We start from the raw sequence: 24,123 nt of genomic DNA, 5'->3' as shown, positions 1-24,123 counted from the left end.
CAATGAGTAGTCGTTAGATACAAAATGTAACACAAGTGAATATTAACAGTTATATTTTTGTTACTTAATTGCGCACTTTCGCAGTATATTTTCTTTTCTTCGTTCGAAAATCTTACCCGAAGCTCTTCAATGGATAACACTTATATCTTAACCTCTTTCTCAGCTCGCATGCTACTCATTATGGACGTAAGCTAACAATTTTTCAAGCAAACAAGTAGGAAGCTCCGGTACACAAATGGAAACCAAACGTCCCCGTCAAGTTCCCGATATTAGCTCGTAGTGTGTGTAGTGTTACATTAGAAAACAATGTGCTTGTAGTGTGTGTTATATGTGCAGTGACCTCTATTGAGAACTGAGTGAACCGAGTAGCAATAGATTTCACATCATTAAATAACTTCGCCGAGAAACAGTCTTGTATAAAATAGTATTGTACACTAGGGATAAACCGAATGCGATTGCTGTGTTTTAAACACACTGACCTTGTATTCGGGGTGTGGAAGCTCCAATCTCCATCCAAACATCCGCAATTAGATTGTCCTTGGCTTCCCGTGTACAAAGCGTCCCAGGAGGAATGGTTATTATACAGGAATATGACAGGAATGATTATTTAAAGAAAAGGGGTTAATATGGTTATGTGCCTTATTCTGTATGGTTTCTGAGACAGAATACATTTAATTTACGTTGTTATTTATTTTCTGGATTATTCAGTATGTTATCAAGTTTACACATGAACACATGTACATCAGTTACTAAACATTAGAACATCAACTGAAAAATACGTATTTTTAACACATTCACATGTAAGCATTAGCGTACACGTCACATTACAACTGTTTTACAGTTCACAATAAATGTTGAAATATCCCATCGTTAACTTCAGTGACTTTGTGTAATCTTGAGAGAACATGTTGTTTTGCTTGACTGTGTGCAGTAGCGTTCATGAAGCGACCAAGCAGTTAATCTCGAGTATTCCTCTTTCCTTTGTACACCTCAAACTTCATCCAACCCTATAAACAAAAGTCTGTCGGTGGAAGGCCTGGCAATTTTGATAACCAGTTAATTTTACTACCACAACCAATTCAGCAAGTAGGGTAAGTACGGTTGAAATGTTCCCTCAAACGTCTGGTAAAATGTCGAGGGCTCCGTCAACCTGGAAGTACACTACAGTCCGTGAAACCATTTGTTCAACAAACGAATTTTCCAAAACGTGTAAGTAATTCTGTCCCATTTTCAAAAATGACTGGAGCCATCAACATGTTACCAATCAAGACGCACCGAACACTGATCGATATTGGTAATGTGTCGATTTTCCTGCGGCCATCGATAACTATTACGTGGGTTATTGACTCCATTCCGTGTGAACATCACTGAATAGTGCTAATGGAAGTGAATAATGATTTTCATTTAAACAGTGACAAAATTCGAGTCGTATGGCATTGTGGCGAACGTGAATGTCGTGGACACCACGTATGTGAGATGGGTACAAGTTTCGCGCGTGTGATGCTTGCCAGACACGTATTCGTGGGACGTTGGTACGTGCAGAAACTCGTCGTGATGCTGAAAGAACAACTACACAGAACCATTCGAACAATTTGTTGATATTCCTGGGCAGGTTGTTGAGCTACACGTTCAGAAGATCAGTTGAAACTTGGAATAATACCTGTTTCACGTAGAGTGCAAAGCTCTGGTAAGCTCTCTACAATAAGGTAGTCGACTTGCCGGAAAGTGCCTAAGTTACTCTTCGACAGCTGCAAGAGCACTACCATCGCAGAAGCCGTAGACGTTAGAGTAGATGTATGGCATTTTAGCCAAAGCCAAAGTGGTGGGTAGGTAAGACACATACGCGCACGCCACTAGCCCAAAGAAACTGTACATTAAATGTATTCCACTTCGGAAATCATTTAGAATAACGTATGTTTCCATATGATGCTTTTTGCTGCAAATAAGAGTTCCTGTCATCTTCCGACGATTGACCATTTCTTCTTGGACACCTGTGTATGAATAAACTGTAAGTCCAAGATACGCTCCATATCCTTGTCAAAGTGACCCACAGATGAACTACAGCTGCTACTATTGTTACAATTCCTGATTAATCTACATCTATTTTTTATTCTTTATACCACTGTGAAGACAATGGCAAAGCCCACTTCCCATAGTACCACGTGTGGAGTCCGGGAAGAATAACTGCCTAATTGATTTATAAAGTTTCTTGACATTTTATAAGAAAGCTTTTGCGGGATAGTTCGCGTCTTCAACTGTCTGATCGTTCAGGTTGTTACACGAATAACATATTCGCATTTTGCGCGGATATCCCCGGCTTCGTCGCTGGGTGCCAGCACGGAAGACAAACTGTAGACCATTGGTTGCGTAAGTTGACTTGGAGATCGAAGACGGAAGAACAGAGAAGAAAAGTTTGGAGAGAGTTCAGCTGAAAGATCGGAAGCTAGTTTAACGTGTTTTTTATGGTTTCATTCCATTACTTTTAAACTGAAAAGGAGTACTTAGTCAAACGAACGGTCTAGACGTTATTAATTACAACTAAATTAAATCTGCAGACATTGACTAATGTCCCTAAATTTAGTGACGTTAAATACCCGTGTCAATCCGTAAGTTGTAATTATTGTTACTGTTAAGCAATAATCAGACATCTTTCCCCTTTTCGGTGTTACAGTAAAACAAAAGAGCATTGTTGACAGACTTAACAGTAAAGGTCTCTTATAACAGGTTGTTTTTCAGATGATTATCGCAAAACAATAAGAAGTTCTCTGAATGTTTCTGATTAGAACGGGTATCTCAAATCAAATCATTATTTCAACAGTCTCCAAAGGTAAATCGCAATTCTAATAAAGGCTTGCGTGCAATCAACGAGGTGTATCGTGTAATGGATACACCCATGCAATATAGTGACGTAACTAAATATTTCTCGGGGTGCTTAGCACATGGTTTTGATTTTGTTGTATTATGCAATGGTCCATTGTCTATTTACTGGTTAAACTCACGATTTCTATTTATTTGTTACTAAAATATAGTCTTTTGTTGGTAACACAATGTTTTGTCCTCCTCTTTCAATAGATGCGCAAATTTACTTCAAAAAGTTATTTACAAAAAGTTAAAACCCAAACGGGGCAGTGGTATTATTATCTCACCGCGAATAAAACGTGGTTGAGTCCCTAAAAACCTGTTAGTAACGATACGTAGATTTTTCTAAAAAGAATATCAATTCCTTAATGATTTTTAAATAAAAAAGAAACAGGAAATTTTAAGCAATCAATGTTGTGGTTCATGGTGTGGGTTCCTGTTGTCATGTCCTAGTTCATGAACCACGGGCAACGTATGAGTTGCCAAGTAAGTGGTCCTGACAGTCAGGACACCAGTTACTTTGGAATAAGGTTGGGCATCTCGGACATATTCTGAGTCGTGGTCACCTTTGTGCTCAGACGGCAAAGACTACCAAATCCACCGGTTAGTCCCTCAACCGTTAGGGGTAAAACCCAATGGGACCCGGGGCAAGTAAGGCTAGCAACCTGCTTCCCTGGTACTTTAAATATGATGCTGGCAACAATCAGAGCAAAATGCCTCGGACCTTTGAAGGTGACGGAGCCCCACCTCCAATTGACAAACCAGGGACTCCTAAGATACGACTTGGCAAACGAATGGTAACGAGATGGGGAGCTATTAATATCAATGGTGGCTACTCTGGGAAGAAGGTAGAGTTGGCAGAGGCTGCAAGTAAGATGGGGTTGCATCTCGTGGTCGTGCGGTAGCGTTCTCGCTTCCCACGCCCGGGTTCCCGGGTTCGATTCCCGGCGGGGTCGGGATTTTCTCTGCCTCGTGATGGCTGGGTGTTGTGTGCTGTCCTTAGGTTAGTTAGGTTTAAGTAGTTCTAAGTTCTAGGGGACTGATGACCATCGATGTTAAGTCCCATAGTGCTCAGAGCCACTTGAACCATTTTTTTAAGATGGGATTGGACGTTTTAGCTGTTAGTGACATTCGGGTAAGGGGTGAGAAAGAAGAGGAAGTGGGAGAATACAAGGTTTACCTGTCAGGAGTCAAAGCAGGAATAGCACAATGGCGTGTAGGGCTTTACATCAGGAAAGAAATGGAATCCAGCGTAGTTGCAGTAAGATACGTAAACGAACGACTGATGTGGATAGATTTGACAGTGTCTAACAAGAAAAATAGGATTGTGTCAGTATATTCGCATTGTGAAGGGACAGATCAAGATAAGATGGATAGTTTTTATGACGCACTCAGTGATATAGTTGTCAGAGTAAAGGACAAGGACAGTGTTCTGCTCATGGGTGATTTAATGCCAGGACTGGAAATCGAACAGCAGGGTATGAAAAGGTTATGGGTAAATTTGGAGAGGATATGGAGGCCAACAGGAACGGGAAACAACTCTTGGATTTCTGTGCCGGTATGGGCTTAGTAATCACAAACTCATTTTTTAAACGTAAGAACATCCACCGGTATACTTGGGAAGGCAGGGGAACCAGATCTGTCACTGACTTTATAATAACAGATCAGGAATTCGGGAAGGCTGTGAGGGACACACGTGTATTCAGGGGATTCTTTGATGACACTGATCACTATTTAATCCGCAGTGAAATTGGTATCGTGAGGCCGAAAGTGCAGCAGGTCAAGTCCATATGTAGGAAGATAAGAGTGGAAAAACTTCAGAATAAGGAAATCAGGCACACGTTCATAACAGTGATCTCAGAAAGGTACCAGTTAGTTGAATGTAGGCAATTACAGTCATTGGAAAAGGAATGGACAAGGTACAGGGACACAGTACTAGAAGTGGCTAAAGAATGTCTTGGGACAGTAGTGTGTAAAGGTAAGATGAAGCAAAGAGTTTGGTGGAATGACACAGTCAAGGCAGCCTATAAAAGGAAAAAGAAGGCGTATCAAAAATGGCTACATACTAGAACTCAGGTAGACAGAGAAAGGTATGTTGAAGAAAGAAACAAAGCCAAACAGATAATTGCAGCATCCAAGAAGAAATCTTGGGAAGACTTTGGAAACAGGTTGGAGACTTTGGGTCAAGCTGCTGGAAAACCATTCTGGAGAGTAATTAGCAGTCTTCGAAAGGGAGGTAAGAAGGAAATGACAAGTATTATGGACAGGTCAGGAAAGCTGCTGGTGAATCCTGTTGATGCCTTGGGCAGATGGAGGGAATATTTTGAAGAGTTGCTCAATGTAGGTGAAAATACGATGAGTAATGTTTCAGATTTCGATGTACAATGGGATAGGAATGATGATGGAAATAGGATCACATTTGAGGAAGTGGAGAAAATGGTCAATATATTGCAGTGCAATAAAGCGGCTGGGGTGGATGAAATTAGGTCGGAACTCATCAAATACAGTGGAATGTCAGGTCTTAAATGGCTACACAGGATAATTGAAATGGCGTGGGAGTCGGGACGGGTTCCATGAGACTGGGCGAAAGCAGTAATCACACCAATCTTTTAACATGGAAACAGAAAAGATTGTAACAACTACATAGGTATCTCTTTAATCAGCGTTGTGGGTAAAATCTTCTCAGGTATTGCTGAAAGGAAAGTGCGAGTATTAGTTGAGGACAAATTGGATGAAAATCAGTGTGGGTTTAGGCCTCTTAGAGGTTGTCAGGACCAGATCTTTAGCTTACGGCAAATAGTGGAGAAGTGTTACGAGTGGAACAGGGAATTGTATCTATGCTTTATAGATCTAGAAAAGGCATTTGACCGGTTTCCTAGAAGGAAGTTATTGTCTGTTCTACGAGATTATGGAATAGGAGGCAAACTTTTGCAAGCAATTAAAGGTCTTTACATAGATAGTCAGGCAGCAGTTAGAGTTGACGGTAAATTGAGTTCATGGTTCAGAGTAGTTTCAGGCGTAAGACAAGGCTGCAACCTGTCTCCACTGTTGTTCATATTATTTATGGATCATATGTTGAAAACAATAAACTGGCTGGGTGAGATAAAGATATGTGAACACAAAATAAGCAGTCTCGCATATGCAGATGACTTAGTTGTGATGGCAGATTCGATTGAAAGTTTGCAAAGTAATATTTCAGAGCTAGATCAGAAATGTAAGGACTATGGTATGAAGATTAACATCTCCAAAACGAAAGTAATGGCAGTGGGAAAGAGATATAAACGGATTGAGTGCCAAATAGGAGGAACAAAGTTAAAACAGGTGGACGGTTTCAAGTACTTAGGATGCATATTCTCACAGAATGGCAACATAGTGAAAGAACTGGAAGCGAGGTGTAGCAAAGCTAATGCAGTGAGCGCTCAGTTACGATCTACTCTCTTCTGCAAGAAGGAAGTCAGTACCACGACTAAGTTATCTGTGCACCGTTCAATCTTTCGACCAACTTTGTTGTATGGGAGCGAAAGCTGGGTGGATTCAGGTTACCTTATCAATAAGGTTGAGGTTACGGATATGAAAGCAGCTAGGATGATTGCAGGTACTAGTAGATGGGAACAATGGCAGGAGGGTGTCCACAATAAGGAAATCAAAGAAAAACTGGGAATGAACTCTATAGATGTAGCAGTCAGGGCGAACAGGCTTAGATGGTGGGGTCATGTTACACGCATGGGAGAAGCAAGGTTACCCAAGAGACTCATGGGTTCAGCAATAGAGGGTAGGAGGAGTCGGGGTAGACCAAGGAGAAGATACCTGGATTCGGTTAAGAATGATTTTGAAGTAATAGGCTTAACATCAGAAGAGGCATCAATGTTAGCATTGAATAGGAGATCATGGAGGAATTTTATAAGGGGGACTATGCTCCAGACTGAACGCTGAAAGGCATAATCAGTCTTAAATGATGATGATGAATGTTGTAGTCGTGCTTGTGTGTTATGTTTTCGTAAGAATTTTAAGTTATAAATCTTAAATGGATGACCCACGCAGTGCTAGTCAGAGCAATCAATTAGTTTTCTATGGAGCAGTTGTTATCAACATTTGAATTTTGAAAGCGCTTGAAGAAGAGCTGACTGCCTTGTAGAATGGCCGAGTCATTCATTCTTTGTTAGCGATTAGCGAACCACCTATATCTGTCATTACGTTTATCACATTGTTCTTCTAGAACGAATTTATAACTCTTGTTTTGTTTGTGTGTGTGTGTGTGTGTGTGTGTGTGTGTGTGTGTGTGTGTGTGTGTGTTTGTCCATATCAGGAATATATGTAGAGGAAGGGAGGCGAATTTTCCTGTGTGTATAACACCAATATTTCACTTTACTACATTCGTCTACGACTGCTTCTTTCTAATGTACCCAGAAACAAATCTAACGCAACATCAATCTCGTTATTTAAGGCATTAGTATACGGCCTAAGAAGCAGCTACTGCTGAAAGGTTTAAAGAGACTTAACATCTAAGTCCAAGAGTCTGCTTAAGATACTACGGCAACACTATAGCCTGACAGAGTGGAAGCTCTCTGATGAGTCCCGGAGACCCATTACCTAAATTTTAATTATTTCTGCAGTCTCAGAGACACAACAGAAAGGCTAGAGTTTAAAGTGACAAAGAATCGTCGATATAGACTGAAACGAACAACAGACTTTAGCTTCTTAAGCCTCCAGCTGCAATCAAAAGTCGCGAAGTAATTACTGTTAGCCAGAGAGTTTCGGAAGTTAAGGTTGGCGCAGATAACAGCCGAGGAGGGAGATATTGCACTCCCGGTTAATGGGTTAGCCGAGATTTACGGACAAACAGTTATTACATCGACAGCTGGCTGCTCCTTGCGGATTCCTTCGAACGCACAATTTTCTCGTGTTGGTCCTTCTAATCAGAAGTACGTTCACGTCCGTCAGTCGTTTAACTGTCGTTACGAAGTACCAGAAGAAAAGCAAAGTACAGCATCATTTCCACGTCTGCTGAGTTTTATTTTGTACAGATATATTTTCAGATACTGAAAATTCTGTGAGTTCATTCATATTCTGAAGATTTCCCGCAATTTTTCTTTATGGTGTTCTCATTTCTTGGCTTGTAGTTTTGACACTCCTATCGTGAAAGACATTATACGTGTATTGTACGGATCAGGTACATAGCTCGTAACCAAACAAAGAAATAACAGTCCCTGATGTTGTTTAGATATCTTTATACACTGACGACGCAGATCTGTATACACTGATGAGCCAAAACATTATGACCTCCTGCTTAATAGCTTACATTCGTCAGCTTACATTCGTAATTCTGCGCGTCAGAGGTCAGACAGTTTGTTGATGCGTTTGTGGAGGTATGTAGCATTAGATGTGTACACACAGGCCATGTAATTCGCGTAAATAACTGGCCGTTGATCTGCGTACACCGTGGTGGCGCCCCATAGCGACCCAGATCGGTTCCATAGGATTTACGTCAGACGAATTTGGTAACCGAGACATCGACTTGAGTTCACTGTAGCTCTCCTCAAATCACTGGCTTTGAAACGCGGAAAATTATACTGCTGAAAGGTGACATCGCCGTCGTGGAAGACACCAAGCATGAAGGGATGCAGGTCGTTCGCAGCTGTCAGTGTTTCTACAGTTCCTACCACAGGTCCCACGCCAGCGAAGGACAATGTCACCCATAGCGTAATACTACTCCCTCCAGCCTTCGACCGTGGCGCGCTGCACGTTTCGAGCCACCTTCCAACTCCATGACGGCGTTTGTGGAGAAGACCATCGACCTAGTGTAGCAAAAATATGATTCACCCGAAAAGCCGATACATTTCCACTGATCAACGGTCGAATTTCGAAGGTCCCGTGCCCACTGCAATCGTAACAGACGATGTTGCTGGGTCACATACGAATACGTAAGGGTGGTCTGATGCGGTTCTCCACGTTCAGCAATGTACGAAGATCGGTGTGCACCTGCAATGTGCTCATTTGGCAGAGATGCCACAGATCACCATCCACCTTGCTTTAAAGAGCAAACAAGCCTCCGAACCTGACTGAGACGTGGCTGCCTCATGCTATGCACTGGATTAAACCTTCGTTGCGATTCTGTGTTTGGTCTCCCGCGGTTATCGCGATTATTCTGTTATCCTATCCTTCCGCGGGTGGCAGAAGCGGTGTGTATCGATATTCGCACCTTGGACTATCTTTGAACTGGCGCTTATACTTTTCAGCTGGGCGGGTGGCAACCAGTCGGTCGGTTGGCGTGGAGCAGTGAGGAATTTTCCGCGGGACGTAATTAGGCTGGGCCCACTGTCTCTACGCGGTGTCGAAGTGTGTGGGGCAGTTCCCATTGCTACGAGGTCCGTGGCTCACCGACCCTGGACGCGAAAGTTGAGTTTTGATTTAAGCTACCAGCAGGTCAAGACTGTTCACATTGTGTCATTTGGAGTTCGTTGTCGGCTGTTGGGATATTCCGGCGAGCAACAACGTGGTTTTCAAGTTGGAAAGTTCTAGCCACCCTCCGGTGGAGGTTCGCTGTATTTGGTTATTTGAATTGAAGTGCACCAGCGGAATCTTTTGCCTTGTGACCGGTAGCGTTCCTGTTACCTGACCTGGGCGTTGACATAAATTTCGGGCAGTGTAGTTTCTTCATCGTGTTGTTGCTGTCCAGCACGATGTGTAGTTTGACAGCTCCATGTATGATTGCTTGTGGACGCCAGTATCTTCAACGTTGTTCCGCTGAACTCCCTGTTGTGCCCTGGTAGGGTGAAGTGGAAGTTATCTTGTCGGTAGGTCCGCTGACTGTCGGTCGGTTGGGTTGTCGTCGGATCGTGAATGGTTGGCCCGACTGCCTGTCTCACCTAAGCGAGCGTTAGTGTTTGAATTACAGACCGACCCTCCAACATCTGAGCGCCCTTGGGTGTACTGCCCTATTTTTTAAAATTTTTGCTTGTTGTTTGTACTTGTATGGCTTCTAGACGATTTTTTTTTAAATTAGAGTTCTTTTGCTCTTAAGGCCTTCAGCCTAAGTTAAAGAACTGTTTCACGTAAGGTCTTTGGTATTTTAAAAAAATAATGTTACGGAGTTTTAAGTGTTAGGCCCTCAGCCGATTTGAATTTAACTTGTTTGCTTCAGTCTAACTAACGAATTGTTTTATTTTAAGGCTTGCCTTTTAAGGGGGGTAGGACTTCAAACGTGCCGACTTGGAGCAGGAGAGGCACCACAGGACATTTCATTTTCTACTGTCTATAGTTTTACAAATAAATGCATAAAACTTCGTCAGCATGACCAGGAAGGGTTCGGGATTCACGCTCATAGCAGTGGAGGTGCAAAAACATAACAAAATAATTTTTTTTTTTAGATATGAAATTTCATCATTTTTTTCACTTACTGTTGGCTGTATTTGTTGCTATAGGTACATTTTTCTTCACAAGAAAGAGAGATTCTTTGATGAATTTTGCACAGCATACAAACCAAACTTACAAGTGTATGAAACTCTACAATTTTCCAAATCTGTTAAAAACTGTGGTAAAAATTGAGATAATTAACTACAAAATTTGATTTTTTTCTAAACGTAAAGTTTAAAACGTAACAGCTCATTCATTTTTTCATAAATTAAATAGATTCTAGAGTTTCAGACACCTGTAAGTATTGTTTGTATGCTGTGCAAAATTCATCGAACAGTCTCTCTTACTTATGAAGAAAAGTGTGCCTATAGCAACAAATGCAGCCAATAGTAAGTGAAAAAAATGATGAAATTTAACATGTAAAAAAATTATTTTGTTATGTTTTTCAACTTCCGCTGCTACGAGTGTGAATCCTGCATCATTCTTGGTCATGCTGACAAAGTTTTATGAATTTACTTGTAAAAGTATAGACAGTGGACATTAAAATGTCCTGTGGTGCCTCTCCTGCTCCAAGTCGGCCCGTTTGAAGGTTGAGATCTTGTGATCTTGTAATGTTTGATCAAATAATAAAGTTGTTTGTTCGAGTGTAACTGACAGCCCCTTATGGCTCAAATGGCTCTGAGCACTATGGGACTCAACTGCTGTGGTCATCAGTCCCCTAGAACTTAGAACTACTTAAACCTAAGGACATCACACACATCCATGCCGAGGCAGGATTCGAACCTGCGACCGTAGCAGTCGCACGGTTCCAGACTGCGCGCCTAGAACCGCGAGACCACCGCGGCCGGCTACAGCCCCTTATTCTGGACCCTTTCCACAATTTGTACTATCTTTTCTGTCCTGCGGATTAGGAGTGCGTCTCACGCACGTTCTGTGAAGAGTGCTGGACGTCCAATCGTTTAGGGCCTAGTGGTAGTACCTCTTTCTGTGGATTCTCACGGCACTAGCACATGAACATTCGACCAGCTCCGCCGTTTTCGATACACTCGTTCACAGCCTCTGTGGATTCTCACGGCACTAGCACATGAACATTCGACCAGCTCCGCCGTTTTCGATACACTCCTTCACAGCCTCTGCGTCATAATTGCCTGCCCTTTGTCAATGTTGTCTCAATGGATTTCCCCGTTTGCAGCCCATATCTTGGCTAGGGTAATCCCCGCTCGTGTCTGATCCGCTTCACATATTTGTTACCGCGTCACATGCCTGCAGTACCACCAGGCGTCATCGAACGTCGCGGTTGGCAGTAGTTAAAATGTTTTTGGTTATCAATGTATTTACAAAGTATCTTTACTTTTGCAGTGAAGTGCGAAGTGTGTTGAAACTTCTTGGCGTACTGAAGCTGTACTGCGCACTGAGAAACGGAGTCAATCTTACAGGTTCGAGTCCCAGCTCGGCACCCATTTTTAATATGCCAGGCAGTTTCTGAACTGTAGAAAGCTTTCACTTGGAATGATTTTCATCACACTTTCCTCAGAACAGCTAGAATAATCTTCACACATGATTTTTCTGGCAGTGGAATTGTTCATCAGTGCTCTATCTCGATACGTTCTTCGATGCTATAGTCGTTGTACGACCGGCACATAAGTCTGCCGAATGGCACAAATACCTTACCGAAGACTCACCAACAGCGTCAGAGTACCTTCTAATTTTAAAATATCATTGCTTCGTATTTTTCTTGTGGATATCCTTTACATTGTCTACAAAAAATGGTTCAAATGGCTCTGAACACTATGGGACTTAACTGCTGAGGTCATCAGTCCCCTAGAACGTAGAACTACTTAAACCTAACTAACCTAAGGACATCACACACATCCTTGCCCGAGGCCGGATTCGAACCTGCGACCGTAGCGGTCGCGCAGTTCCAGACTGTAGCGCCTAGAACCGCTCGGTCACTCCGGCCGGCCAATTGTCTACAGCTTCCCTGGCAACAAACTGCAGAATTCTCATCTTGAGATGCACCTGTTCATCAAATAACATTGGTACAAGCATTATTAGAGACACTCGCGGAAGCTCAGACAGAATAGGAAGACTCATTTTAAAAATAAACAAAAGGTATTCCGTGGAAAGCCTACGCACCAACTTGTCCACACTCTGATGAGTCAGTTGGAAACCTCTACGAAGAATTGCACTGGTGAGTGACAGAAAATCCTCCTGAAGGAGGAAATTCTGAATATAGTATCATATCTGGTGAAGTTTAACAAGAAGAATTAACGCTTTTGCACGTTTATCTCACTTGCTAAGTAACATTATGTTGCTGACTCAGTCTTATTCGTCTTTTTCATTATGATGAGCAGTAAGCCGTTATGGATCTTCTGCTATCAGATAATTTCGTTTGGCATGCTGCTAGTATGTCACAACGGCCTTGTGTATAAGAAAAAGCTACACCGTGAGGCAGTGATTAAAACCGCATTCCATCAATTTTTTTCCCATGTATGTTTCGAAGCAATCTTTAATGACACATCTGATACATGTAACCATATTTTCATAACTTTTCGGGCAGTCGCTTAATTTTCATAACAGCATCAGAACTGTATTAATTTTTATTTATATGTTGAATGCGATGTAACCTGACGACGTTGTAATAGCGTAAGCGGTAGAGATAGTGAAGTGCTTTACAGAACACGAGTTGAGATGCTTGTTAAGCAATTTATGTTATAGTCTCTCGTCCGCAGTTCGTGGTCGTGCGGTAGCGTTGTTGCTTCCCACGCCCGGGTTCCCGGGTTCGATTCCCGGCGGGGTCAGGGATTTTCTCTGCCTCGTGATGGCTGGGTGTTGTGTGCTGTCCTTAGGTTAGTTAGGTTTAAGTAGTTCTAAGTTCTAGGGGACTGATGACCATAGATGTTAAGTCCCATAGTGCTCAGAGCCATTTGAACCATTTGTTATAGTCTCAATTCCAATAATAGGACATTGTTGAACATGCATAAAATTCTTAATTGGGGCAATACGGGACTGACGTGAAGAAGTGGGTACCCCTACACTGCAAACTATAAGATGTCTGCTTTAATCTAAGAGGAGACCTGAACGTCCTAATCTGGCTAGTGGACGTCAGTCAATTAATATTTCTTCTTTCCTTATTCAGGTTGACTCATATTTTTTCTGTTGTTTGGTGGGAGTGGCTTTTCATTGATTATCACATGAAAGAGTCCCGTAGAATTAATATGGTACAAATATTTATGGTATTTGTATTTATAAATAATATTAATATCTGACTAGAGGAATAGAATTTGAATCCAGTAGCTGCATATCATATGTTGAATGCATTTCGTTATTCCGCATTCGTGTCGAATTATTGCATTTTTTGGCCTCTTGCCATGACCTTAGATACTTTAAACTCTGTTCTTGCTCTTTTAGGCCTTTACATTATTATGTTGTGAAGATGTCTATGGATAGCGTCTTTGACTACTAATCAAAATGTCCTGTATTTGAGATTCTATCGCGTCCTTAGCTAAAAGAAAGTCCTGTGAACAATATTAAGAATTAGTAAGAATAAAGACGGAACTTGGCGTGTGACAGAAGGAGCCACAAGGGCCACTCGTGTTCGGTCACTGGAGTCAGCTTGTGCCGCCTATTGCGAAAAGGTCGAGCGCTTGGGCTACTGGAGGCCAGGAAAGCGAAGAGGGAGGCCTGTACAGATTATGGATGAGATACTTGACAGAATTAAAGAGGCAAAGGCCTTTGACAGTTAAGATAAATTCGCTGACGGAATTAATGAAGCAAGGTCCTTAGGCAATAATTGCGAGGCTACAGACGGAACTGAGGGAGAGAATGAGAGAGGAGTTTGTGATGGAGGCTACAATGCGACACGAGAAGCCAGTGGAAGCCTTGGGATGGATTCTGTTAAAAGGTTTTTGAAGAACAGCAAAGTAATATAGTCAATAAAGTCTTGGAGGCTACGTCATGTCAGTGACCGGTGGAGTCTAAGGAGAAAGGCGAACAAAATGCGAGGCCCGGGGATCCAGCGAGAGATTTTTGGTGGGCAGTAGAGTGGCGGACGCCAGCGGACAGCTTCAGTGGAGATAGGAGCGAGAAGCGACCGCGGACAGAGGCAGCCTGAGTGTTAGGCTGATGTTGCTGGACCAGAATTAGACAGCGGCAATGAAGGCTCTGTTGAACTTAGATTCAAACTAGGGTTTCAGTTAGGATACGGAACAGTGTTAGTCTGTGAAAGGATTTGACTTTGGTGTGGAGGTACTTCAGCTAGGAAGGTCAATTTGTACTAACTTCAGTGTTAATTATTCCATTCGAATGCTTATTCTCCTCGAGTTTCTCCACATCACGGAATTTACGTCAGATAATCAAGTCTCCATCTCATTTCTGTCAACCAATTGAATTCCTTGTAGTACGAATCCATGTCGCTCAAACCCAGGCAAAACCCACGTTCGGAAAAAGACAGTTCGAAGACAGCTTAAATTTTCAATAAATATCATCAGCCATCGTGACCGAAAACTTCCGGCGTAAGAAGCCACTCTCGTTCTAGCAACGGCCTTGTCAAAGACGGCAGAGGAGCGTACAGAGGTTAAGGGCACTCACTTGCCCTTTGGGTGGGCAACTGCCCTTGATAGGTGGAGGAATTAGCAATGACCAACGGCATGACGATGCAGAAGGCTATGAAAAACATTACATTAAAGATACACAATGTGCATCCATAGGACACGTGGCCTAAGTTGAAGAAATGTCATGGTGATCTCTCCGTTAGCATAAGATTCCGGGTTGGTACCTGAATCAGATCTCCGGTAGGGGACTGCCAAAGGAAAGCGACGATGAGAAAAGGTGAAATAACCAACGACGGGATGACATTCTAAGAATCGGAGCACGGAGTGCTGAAAATATAAACGTAATGGGAAAGCTAGATATCAGAAACGGGAAGTGGAAAAGCTCAGTCTAGATGTAATGGGAGTAAGTGAAATGAAATGGAAAGAAGGATTTCTGGTCAGACGAATATAGGGATAATATCAAAAGCAGCAGAAAATGGTATAATAGAAGTAGGATTCATTATTAGTAAGAAAGAAGGGCCGAGAATGAACTGCCGTGAACAATTCAGTGATATTGTTCATCATCATCATCTTGGACAGTTTCCAGCCACTGGCTGGGTCTGTCGGGAACACAAGCCTCTCCATCGTGTTCTGTCTTTCCACCATTCCCCTTCTTCCACCTTCGTCCAGTTCTCTCCTCTTCTCATCACACATTCCTTCACTCCCTTCACCCATCTATCTCTTGGTCTTCCTCTGGGCCTCTTCCCCTCCAGTTGCAGATCAAACATCCTCTTTGGAATTCTTCCCTCATCCATTCTCTTCATGTGTCCATACCACTGCAGTCTTGATTTTTCTATCCTGTCCTGTACTGGTTCCTCCTTTAGTCTTTCCCTCACATACAAATTTCGCAATCTGTCTCGTCTTGTTACACCCAACCTGCTCCTCTGGAACTTCATTTCACTAGCCTGTATTCTACTTTTGTCGCTTTTGTGCATTACCCATGTCTCACTTCCGTATGTCAATATGGGGACAAAGTAGGTTCGGTATATAATTCCCTTGGATTTCTGTGGCACCTCCTTGCTCCAAATAAGCCCCCTAATGCATTTGTAGAACTGCCCTGCTTTTCTGCACCTTTCATTTATTTCCATTGCATTTCCCCCCTTACTTTCAATCACGCTTCCCAGGTACTTGAAGTTCTCTACCACTTGCAGTTTTTCCCCTCCACAAGTTATATCCACATTTGGCCTATTCTTCTTCCTTGTTGTGACGATTATTTCACTTTTCTTTGCAGAGAAATGCATTCCATATTGTGCTGCCGTTGCCTCCCATGCATCTAACTGCTCTTGCACCTCCTTCACGCAATTTCCCCATAACATCAGGTCATCGGCAAAAAGCACTGCTTTCATTTTATGATCTCCAATTGCATCTGATACTTGCTGTAGGATTTCATCCATAACAATAATAAACAATAAAGGCGAAAGTGCACTTCCCTGTCGCAGCCCATTTTCCAGCTTGAACCATGCAGTACGTTCCCTCCCCACTTTCACACAACTCTCACTTCCCTCATACATTTTTCTGACTTTTCGTGTTATCTCTTCATCTATCCCTTTTGCGTTCAGCACATCCCAGAGCTTGTCCCTACAGATACTGTCATACGCCTTCTCAATATCCAAAAAGGCCATGATTAAGTCCTTCCCGTACTCATAGTGCCTTTCCTGCAGTTGCCTTACCGCAAATATGAGGTCCGTTGTTGATCTTCCCGGTCTGAAACCGTACTGCTCCTCTTGCAGTCTACTTTCAATACTGCTTCTTATTCTCTTCTCCAGCATCTTTTCATAGATTTTTCCACAGTGGCATAGCAGGGTGATTCCTCTGTAGTTCTCACATCTCCTTTTATCCCCTTTCTTGAAGATTGGGACTATAATTCCTTTCTTCCAATCCTCAGGAATTCTGTTCTCCTTCCACACCACCCTCAGCACTCTGTATAGCCACTGGGTTCCTACTTCTCCTGCTGCTCGTATCATATCCACTGTTACTTCGTCCCAACCTGGTGCCTTGCCCCCTTTCATCCTCTTTATGGCTTCTTCCACTTCATTCCAAGTTAGATCATCAATTTCCCCACTATTATAATCGTCTGCTGCCTTAGGCTCTCCATCGCTGTTAGTTACCCGCTTGGCGGCATTCAACAGATCTTCAAAGTACTCCTTCCAAATCTTTTTGAGCTCATGCATTTCCTCCACAACTCTTCCATTATTATCCATGATCCTCAGGCACTCGCTTCTGTTGTTCCTCTTATTTCTTACCATGGTGTAAAGTACTTTTTTTGTTCCCTTCACTGTCCTCTTCTAACATTCTTGTCCATTTTTCCATCCACTTCTTCTTCTCCGCCCTTACTATGGTCTGTGCCGCTTTCTTGCTTTCCTTATATTTTACCCTAGCTTCCTCTGTTCGGGTCTGGAACCATTCTCTGAAGGCTTTGTTCTTCCGAAGTACTGCCTCTTTACATATGTTGTTCCACCATGGGGTTTCCCTACTTCTCCTCTTTGTGCTAGTTCTTCCGCACACAGTCTCAGCTGCCTCAACTAGAGCCCTCTTAAAATCGCCCCATTCTTCTTCCACTGTTCTCTGATCTTCCTTTGGCAGCTTCTTCCTGATCAGTGTCTGGTACTGGGTCCTCCGTTCATCCTCTTTCAGCATCCATGTCTTCAACCTTTTCTCCTGTATATCTGTTGCCCTCCTATCTTTTTTCTCTCTCAGGGTGGCTACCAACAGCCGATGGTCACTGTCTAAGGCCTCAGATGGTATGACCTTAACATCTGTGAGGCTGCTCATCATCTGCCTATCCACTAGTACATAGTCTACTACTGAAGTTTGGGACCAGTCCCCACTGTACCAAGTTATTTTGTGACTACTCCTCTTTTTGTACCAGGAATTTGCGATCGCCAGCCCATTCCTCTTGCAGAATTCCAGCAACAATTTTCCTTCTCTATTTCGGTTCCCCCAGCCCTCTGGTCCCATTATCTCCTCGAATCCTTTCCTGTCTGTGCCAACATGTGCATTGAGGTCCCCTATTATAATCTGATTTCCTCCATTTAGCTGCTTTTGCATGTCATCTTCAAATTCCTCCTTCTCCTTTTTTGTACACCCCACCTGTGGGGCATATGCTTGGATGATTTCAATGCTTTTTCCTTTCACCCGTACTCTGGCTTTTATCATTCGATCATTGATACCTTCCACCTCCTCCTGCAGACCCTCTCTGACCACTATTGCCACTCCATTTCTTCCCCTCTCATTCCCTATCCAGTACAGTTTACATCCTTTACTTAGTGGTTTTTCACCAACTCCTCTCCACCTAGTCTCAGCAAGTTCTAAGATGTCCAATTTCCTCCTTTCCATCATTTCTACAATTTCTTCTAACTTCCCAGTTAGAGTCCTTAAGATTAAGGTGCCCAGCCGTAAACCATCTCGTAATCCTTTTCCATTGCTTGGTCGGTTTCCTTTAAATCCGTTCCGTGATCCGAGGCATGTTCCCTTTTTAAAAGCAGTTGATTTATCCACTACTGGCTTGCTAGGCCTATCGCAGCTTCACCAGAGCCCCGTTAGCCGTCACGTTTCAGGGTTCCCATAGGGCCTTCTCAGCTACCGTAGCGGTCCTGGGGCACACGAAGTCCCCGCTGTACATCGCCCCTAAAGGCAATCCCCTACTTTGTGCCGTTGCCCATCTCCCACGACTTGGACGAGGGGTTGGACTTATGGGAGATCAGTGATATTGTTACTGTCATCAAATTCTACAGCAACACAATGCCGACAGCAATAATTCAGATGCACATGCCAACGTCATTAGCAGAAGATGAAGAGATAGAGAAAGTATATGAGGATATTGAAAGAGTAGTTCAGAGCATAAACGGACATGAAAATCTAATACTTACGAGGGACTGGAAACTAGTTGCAGGGTTACGGGAGAATATGGGCTTGGCAGTAACAGTGAGAGAGGAGAAAGAGTAATTGAGTTCTGCAATAAATTTGAGATGGCAATAGCGAATACTCTGTTCAAGAACCATGGAAAACACCTGAGACACGAGAAGATTCCTGTTGGATTACATCATGGTCAGACAGAGATTCCAAAATCAAATATTGGATTGTAATGCGCAGCCAGGTTCAGATATGGATTCAGATCACAGTTCAGTAATGATGGACAGATTAAATGTATAAGGGGAAGTGGGATGACGAGATCCATTTGAATTTCGCTACGGATGCGGAAGCTATGATAAGAAACACCATAGTAGGCAGTTCAGCTGAAGATGGGTAGACAGCTCTAAAAAAAGCGTTACAGATGTTGGACAGACAAACGTAGGTACAAGGAATGTAACTGCGAAGAAACATTGGGTAACAGATGAAAGAAGGAAGTACAGAAGTGTTCAGGGAAAGTCAGAAATACACCCCCAAACACATTAGGAATGAAATAAATAGCGAGTGCAAGGCAGCCAAGGCTAAATGCCAGCAGGAAAGATGTGAAGAAATCGAAAAAGAAATAATCGTCGGGAAGACTGTCTCTGCATATACTCGTAGAGAAGTTGAAACAACGTTCGTTGAAATTAAAAGCAAGGGTGGTAACATTAAGATTACAATGGGAATTCCACTGTTAAATGCAGAGGAGAGAGCTGACAGGTGGGAAAAGTATACTGGAGGCCTCTATGAGAGGGAAGACTTTTCTGATGACGTGATAGAAGAACAAATTGCAATCGATGAGTATTTCACTCAGAATGTAAGAGAGCTCTAGAAGACTACAGTTCAAATAAAGTATAGGAGATAAATAACATTCCATTGGAATTTCTAAAATAGTTGGAGTAAGGGGCAAAAAAACGACTATCCAATTTGGGTTGTAGAATCTGTGAGACTGGCAACGCCCAGACAATTCCGAATATAACAAGGGCCGATAGGTGCGAGAATTATCGCACTATCAGCTTAACAGCTCATGCATCCAAGTTGCTCACGAGTACAATATACAGGAAAATGGAAAATAAAGCTGAGGACATATTAGAAAACGATCAGTTTGGCTTTAGGAAAAGTTAAGGTAGCAGAGAGGTCAGTTCGGCTTTAGGAAAAGTAAAGGTAGCAGAGAGATCAGTTTGGCTTTAGGACAGGTAAAAGTAGCAGAGAGGCAGTTCTCATGTTACGCTTGATGATGGGAGCAAGGCTGAAGAAAAATCAAGATACGCTCTTAGGATTCGTAGTCCTAGAAATAGAGTTCGACAATGTAAAATAGTGCAAGAAGTTCGAAATTGTCAGAAAAAATAGGAGTAAGCTGTAGAGGAAGAAGAGCAATATAGAATATGTACGAGAACCAAGAGGGAACAATAAGATTGGAAGACCAAAAACGGACTTTTCACATTAAAAACAGTATAAGACAGGGCTGCAGTCTTTCGCCCCCTACTTTTCAGTCTGCACATCATAGAAACAATGACGGAACTAAAAGAAAAGTTATAGAGTATGTAACGGAACTGAAATGATGGTGGGCTGACAGTAATTTGGAGCCCGCGCGTCGGAAACGGGCGCGCTGGTGTGAGACTGCCAGGGAGTGCACCCTGATGCCATCTATTGGCGAAACTGGGAATTAACGCTGTCTCAGACAATGCGCTAAGCTATCGGAGTCAAATGTATTCTTTTTCTTGGTAATTATAAGCTATTACTGTATGATTTAATGTTATAAAGCGCTAGTAGTAAATTATTATGACTGGTATGAACTCCAGGGTAATAAATATAAATATTCTTAAATACTAAATGATTTCGGTGAAAAGGTGGTAGGGGAACGCCCCCACTCTTGGTGATACGAGCGTAGCTAGAGGTAGCTGGAGACACAGGGACTGAGCAATGGCCTGGGGAGTGTTGACGTGAGCGGACGTGCGTAACTGTGCTCACGCAAAAGTGATTGTGCAACAGCGAAGAGGCGAATATCGTCGCCGTTTGTGGAGTGGAACGCGACGAATGGTTGTCGAAGCCGTCTCTATGCCACTGGGGCTGAGTGTAAGAGTTCTTGCGCCCAGATTTTATGGCGGACGTGCAGTAGCTTATACGAGTGCTACAGCTCGTAGTTCCAGCCGCCATTAAGGGCATGAGGCGTGAAGAGCTGCGTTAACCACATGCATCCCACCACCAGCACCGACACGTCTACCCAAGGCAAGACTGCTTGAAATTGTTAAGTCGAACTTTGTATACATGTAAAAGGAGAATACCAGTTTTCTTTTGTGCAAGTGCAGAAGACAGAATATAGTAATGAGTAAAATTACGACGCATGTTTTTCATTGTAAAGTGTAGTAACCTGAAACATAGTGTAGTGAAATCAGACTGAGGCCACCATCGCCTCTTTCATTTACAATTCTTTTGGTTGTAGAATACTTTAGCGTTTAAGAATGTAGAAAAGAGCAATGGTCACACCAGAATGAGTCACCTATTTATAGTTACTTAAAATTTTCTGAGTAACCTTTCAAGTAAAGTCACTTAACTAATTCTATAGCAATTGTCCAAAGAGTAATATCCCAAAATCATTAAATAAGTTGAAGGGTAGAAGTTTGTTAATCTAAGTTGCTTAAATTGTCTTGGTGGTAATTACCAAGCCAACTCACAGAAATTGAGAGAGTATTTGCTTTGTAGAATCACCCAGAATGATCAGAAATAGTAATATTCAGAATTAAGTTTAAAATTCAACTCAAGCCGTTTCACTTTGAAACGAGCCAAAAAATTGATTTATTCTTTTGCTCCTTCAGAGCTGGCGACCGTAGTTATAAGTATTTTCAGGAGGATTCGACGGTAAGTCTGCTGCTCTCGTCGTGCTGATAGGATTATCTACTGCTGCTAGCAGTGGTGATTGGATACATAAGCTCACTACCAAGTTAAGTGGGTCAGGTAGGCAGTGTTACCGTGTGAACTGTAGGGCACTGTAGGCCGTGGATCGAACCCATTCAATCATCACAGCTCTTTGAGAAATAGTCCGGTTAGGAGTGTACTAATCCAATAGGTAAATACTGGCGAGTAACGGTCAAAAATGTATACGCAAGTGAATTTAGCAAGGTCCATGTAGCTCCTAGTTAATGTGGTGTAATGGCGAGGGTAGGAGTGGAGTAAAAGTGAGCTGAGCTTGTGGCAGCTGTGCTGTCTTCAAAGATTAATAACGCCAGAATTCACTACTAACTCTTACCATTAGGGCTGAGCTATTTACGGTTAAAATACGTAGCAGTAAGCGCAAAGGCGTGACAGCTACAAGTCCGTATTGGCTTTATACATACGGAAGTAGGAAGCGGGTCATTCTGTCAGTGGAGGGGTTAAAACAACGGAGTCACTTGAGAACATACCCCATTTACTGATGGAAAGATTCGGCGGTTCGGTCGGAAGTAGCTTGAAAATTCTGGATGAAAGGATATCAGTGACAAAATTCACTATTGACATTGCTGTCCTCAGTGGGTGTGAAGAAAAATTACAGTTGTTGGATGGAATGTACAGTCTAATGAGTTCCGAATATGGATTCAGGGTAAACCGAAAAAAGACGAAGGTAATGAGATGCAGCAGAAATGAGAATAGTTAGAAAATTAACATCAAAATTGGTGATCACGAAACACGCAAAGTTAAGGAAACAAAATTCCTCATGACGGAGGAAGCAAGAAGGAGATAAAAAGCCTACTAGAACAGGCAAAGAGGGCATTTCTGGACGAGAGAAGTCTACAGGTATCAAACATATGCCTCAGTCTGAGGAAGTCATTACTGAGGATGTACGTCTGGAGCATAGAGTTGTATGGTAATGAATCATGGACAGTGCAAAAACCGGAACGGAAGTGAATCGAAATGTTTGAGATGTGATGCTATAAAAGATTTGAAAATTTGATGGACTGGTAAAGTAATCAGTGAGGACGTCCTCTGCAGAATCGGCGAAGAAAGGAATGTGTGGAAAACTGACGAGAAGAAGGGACATGACTATAAGAAATGGGTTACGACATCCAGGAAGAGCCTTTACGGTATTAGAGGGAGTTGTAGACGGAAAAAACTGTAGGAGAAGACAGGTATTTGAATACATCCAACAAATAGTTGAGGATGACTGGTGCAAGTGGTACTATCGAATGAAGAAGTTAGCGCAGGAGAGGAATTTCTGGAGAGCCGCATCACTCAGAAGACTGAAGACTTAATAAAAATGGTAAGAAACAATTAAAAACTTATGGATTCTACTTAACTTCAGTGAGAACAATTTCGTATTTAAGGCTGAAAAACTGTGCTTTTGTTCTGTTAATATCTGTTTATTTCGAACTGGTTACCGACTTCTTGGGCCATCGTCGGATGAGGGACACTAATGAAGCAAGCCAAATGATGGGCACGAACATACCACTAACACACACAGAGTCTTTGGACATAACGTCAAGTGGATCGAACCCGTTCAATCATCACAGCTCTTTGAGAAATAGTCCGGTTAGGAGTGTACTAATCCAATAGGTAAATACTGGCGAGTATAGGTCAAAAATGTATACGCAAGTGAATTTAGCAAGGTCCATGTAGCACCTAGTTAATGTGGTGTAATGGCGAGGGTAGGAGTGGAGTAAAAGTGAGCTGAGCTTGTGGCAGCTGTGCTGTCTTCAAAGATTAATAACGCCAGAATTCACTACTAACTCTTACCATTAGGGCTGAGCTATTTACGGTTAAAATACGTAGCAGTAAGCGCAAAGGCGTGACAGCTACAAGTCTGTATTGGCTTTATACATACGGAAGTAGGAAGCGGGTCATTCTGTCAGTGGAGGGGTTAAAACAACGGAGTCACTTGAGAACATACCCCATTTACTGATGGAAAGATTCGGCAGTTTGGTCGCATGTGGCGACCGTGACAGGACTTACCAAGTTTGTAGAATAATGGCTGCAATAAAAGTGTTTTATATAAACTGGTAGTTTCAAGAAAATTTTAAATTTAAATTCTGTTGTAGACAAATATACCACAATTGGTAAGTTCAAGACGACAACCTGCAAAGCAGCAAAAGAAAGTCCAATAGTAGGAGTTAAACAAGTAATACTTGGTTTAATCAACATTTCAATTAGGCACGAAATACAGCAGCATAAGATGGAGTCGAATAGTAACAAGCAAGACGAAAACATTACAAGGTCAGACCCAGAATTAGGGACCATAGATACTGTTGTAGGGTTGGAAAATCCTATAGATGAATCCACACCCTGTAAGTAGGCTGTTTATGTTTTCTCTATGTAAGTAGGCTGTTTATGTTTTCTCTATGTAAGTAGGCTGTTTATGTTTTCTTATTGGCAACGTTACATAGCGCTCAATATGAAAATCACTGGCTGTGCTGTGTGCAGTCTGTGGCTAGTTTGCATTGTTGTCTGCCATTGTAGTGTT

This window comes from Schistocerca piceifrons, chromosome 3 (assembly GCF_021461385.2).
Source record: "Schistocerca piceifrons isolate TAMUIC-IGC-003096 chromosome 3, iqSchPice1.1, whole genome shotgun sequence".
In the NCBI taxonomy this organism is placed as follows: domain Eukaryota; kingdom Metazoa; phylum Arthropoda; class Insecta; order Orthoptera; family Acrididae; genus Schistocerca; species Schistocerca piceifrons.
Note: the sequence above shows the minus strand (reverse complement) of the source record.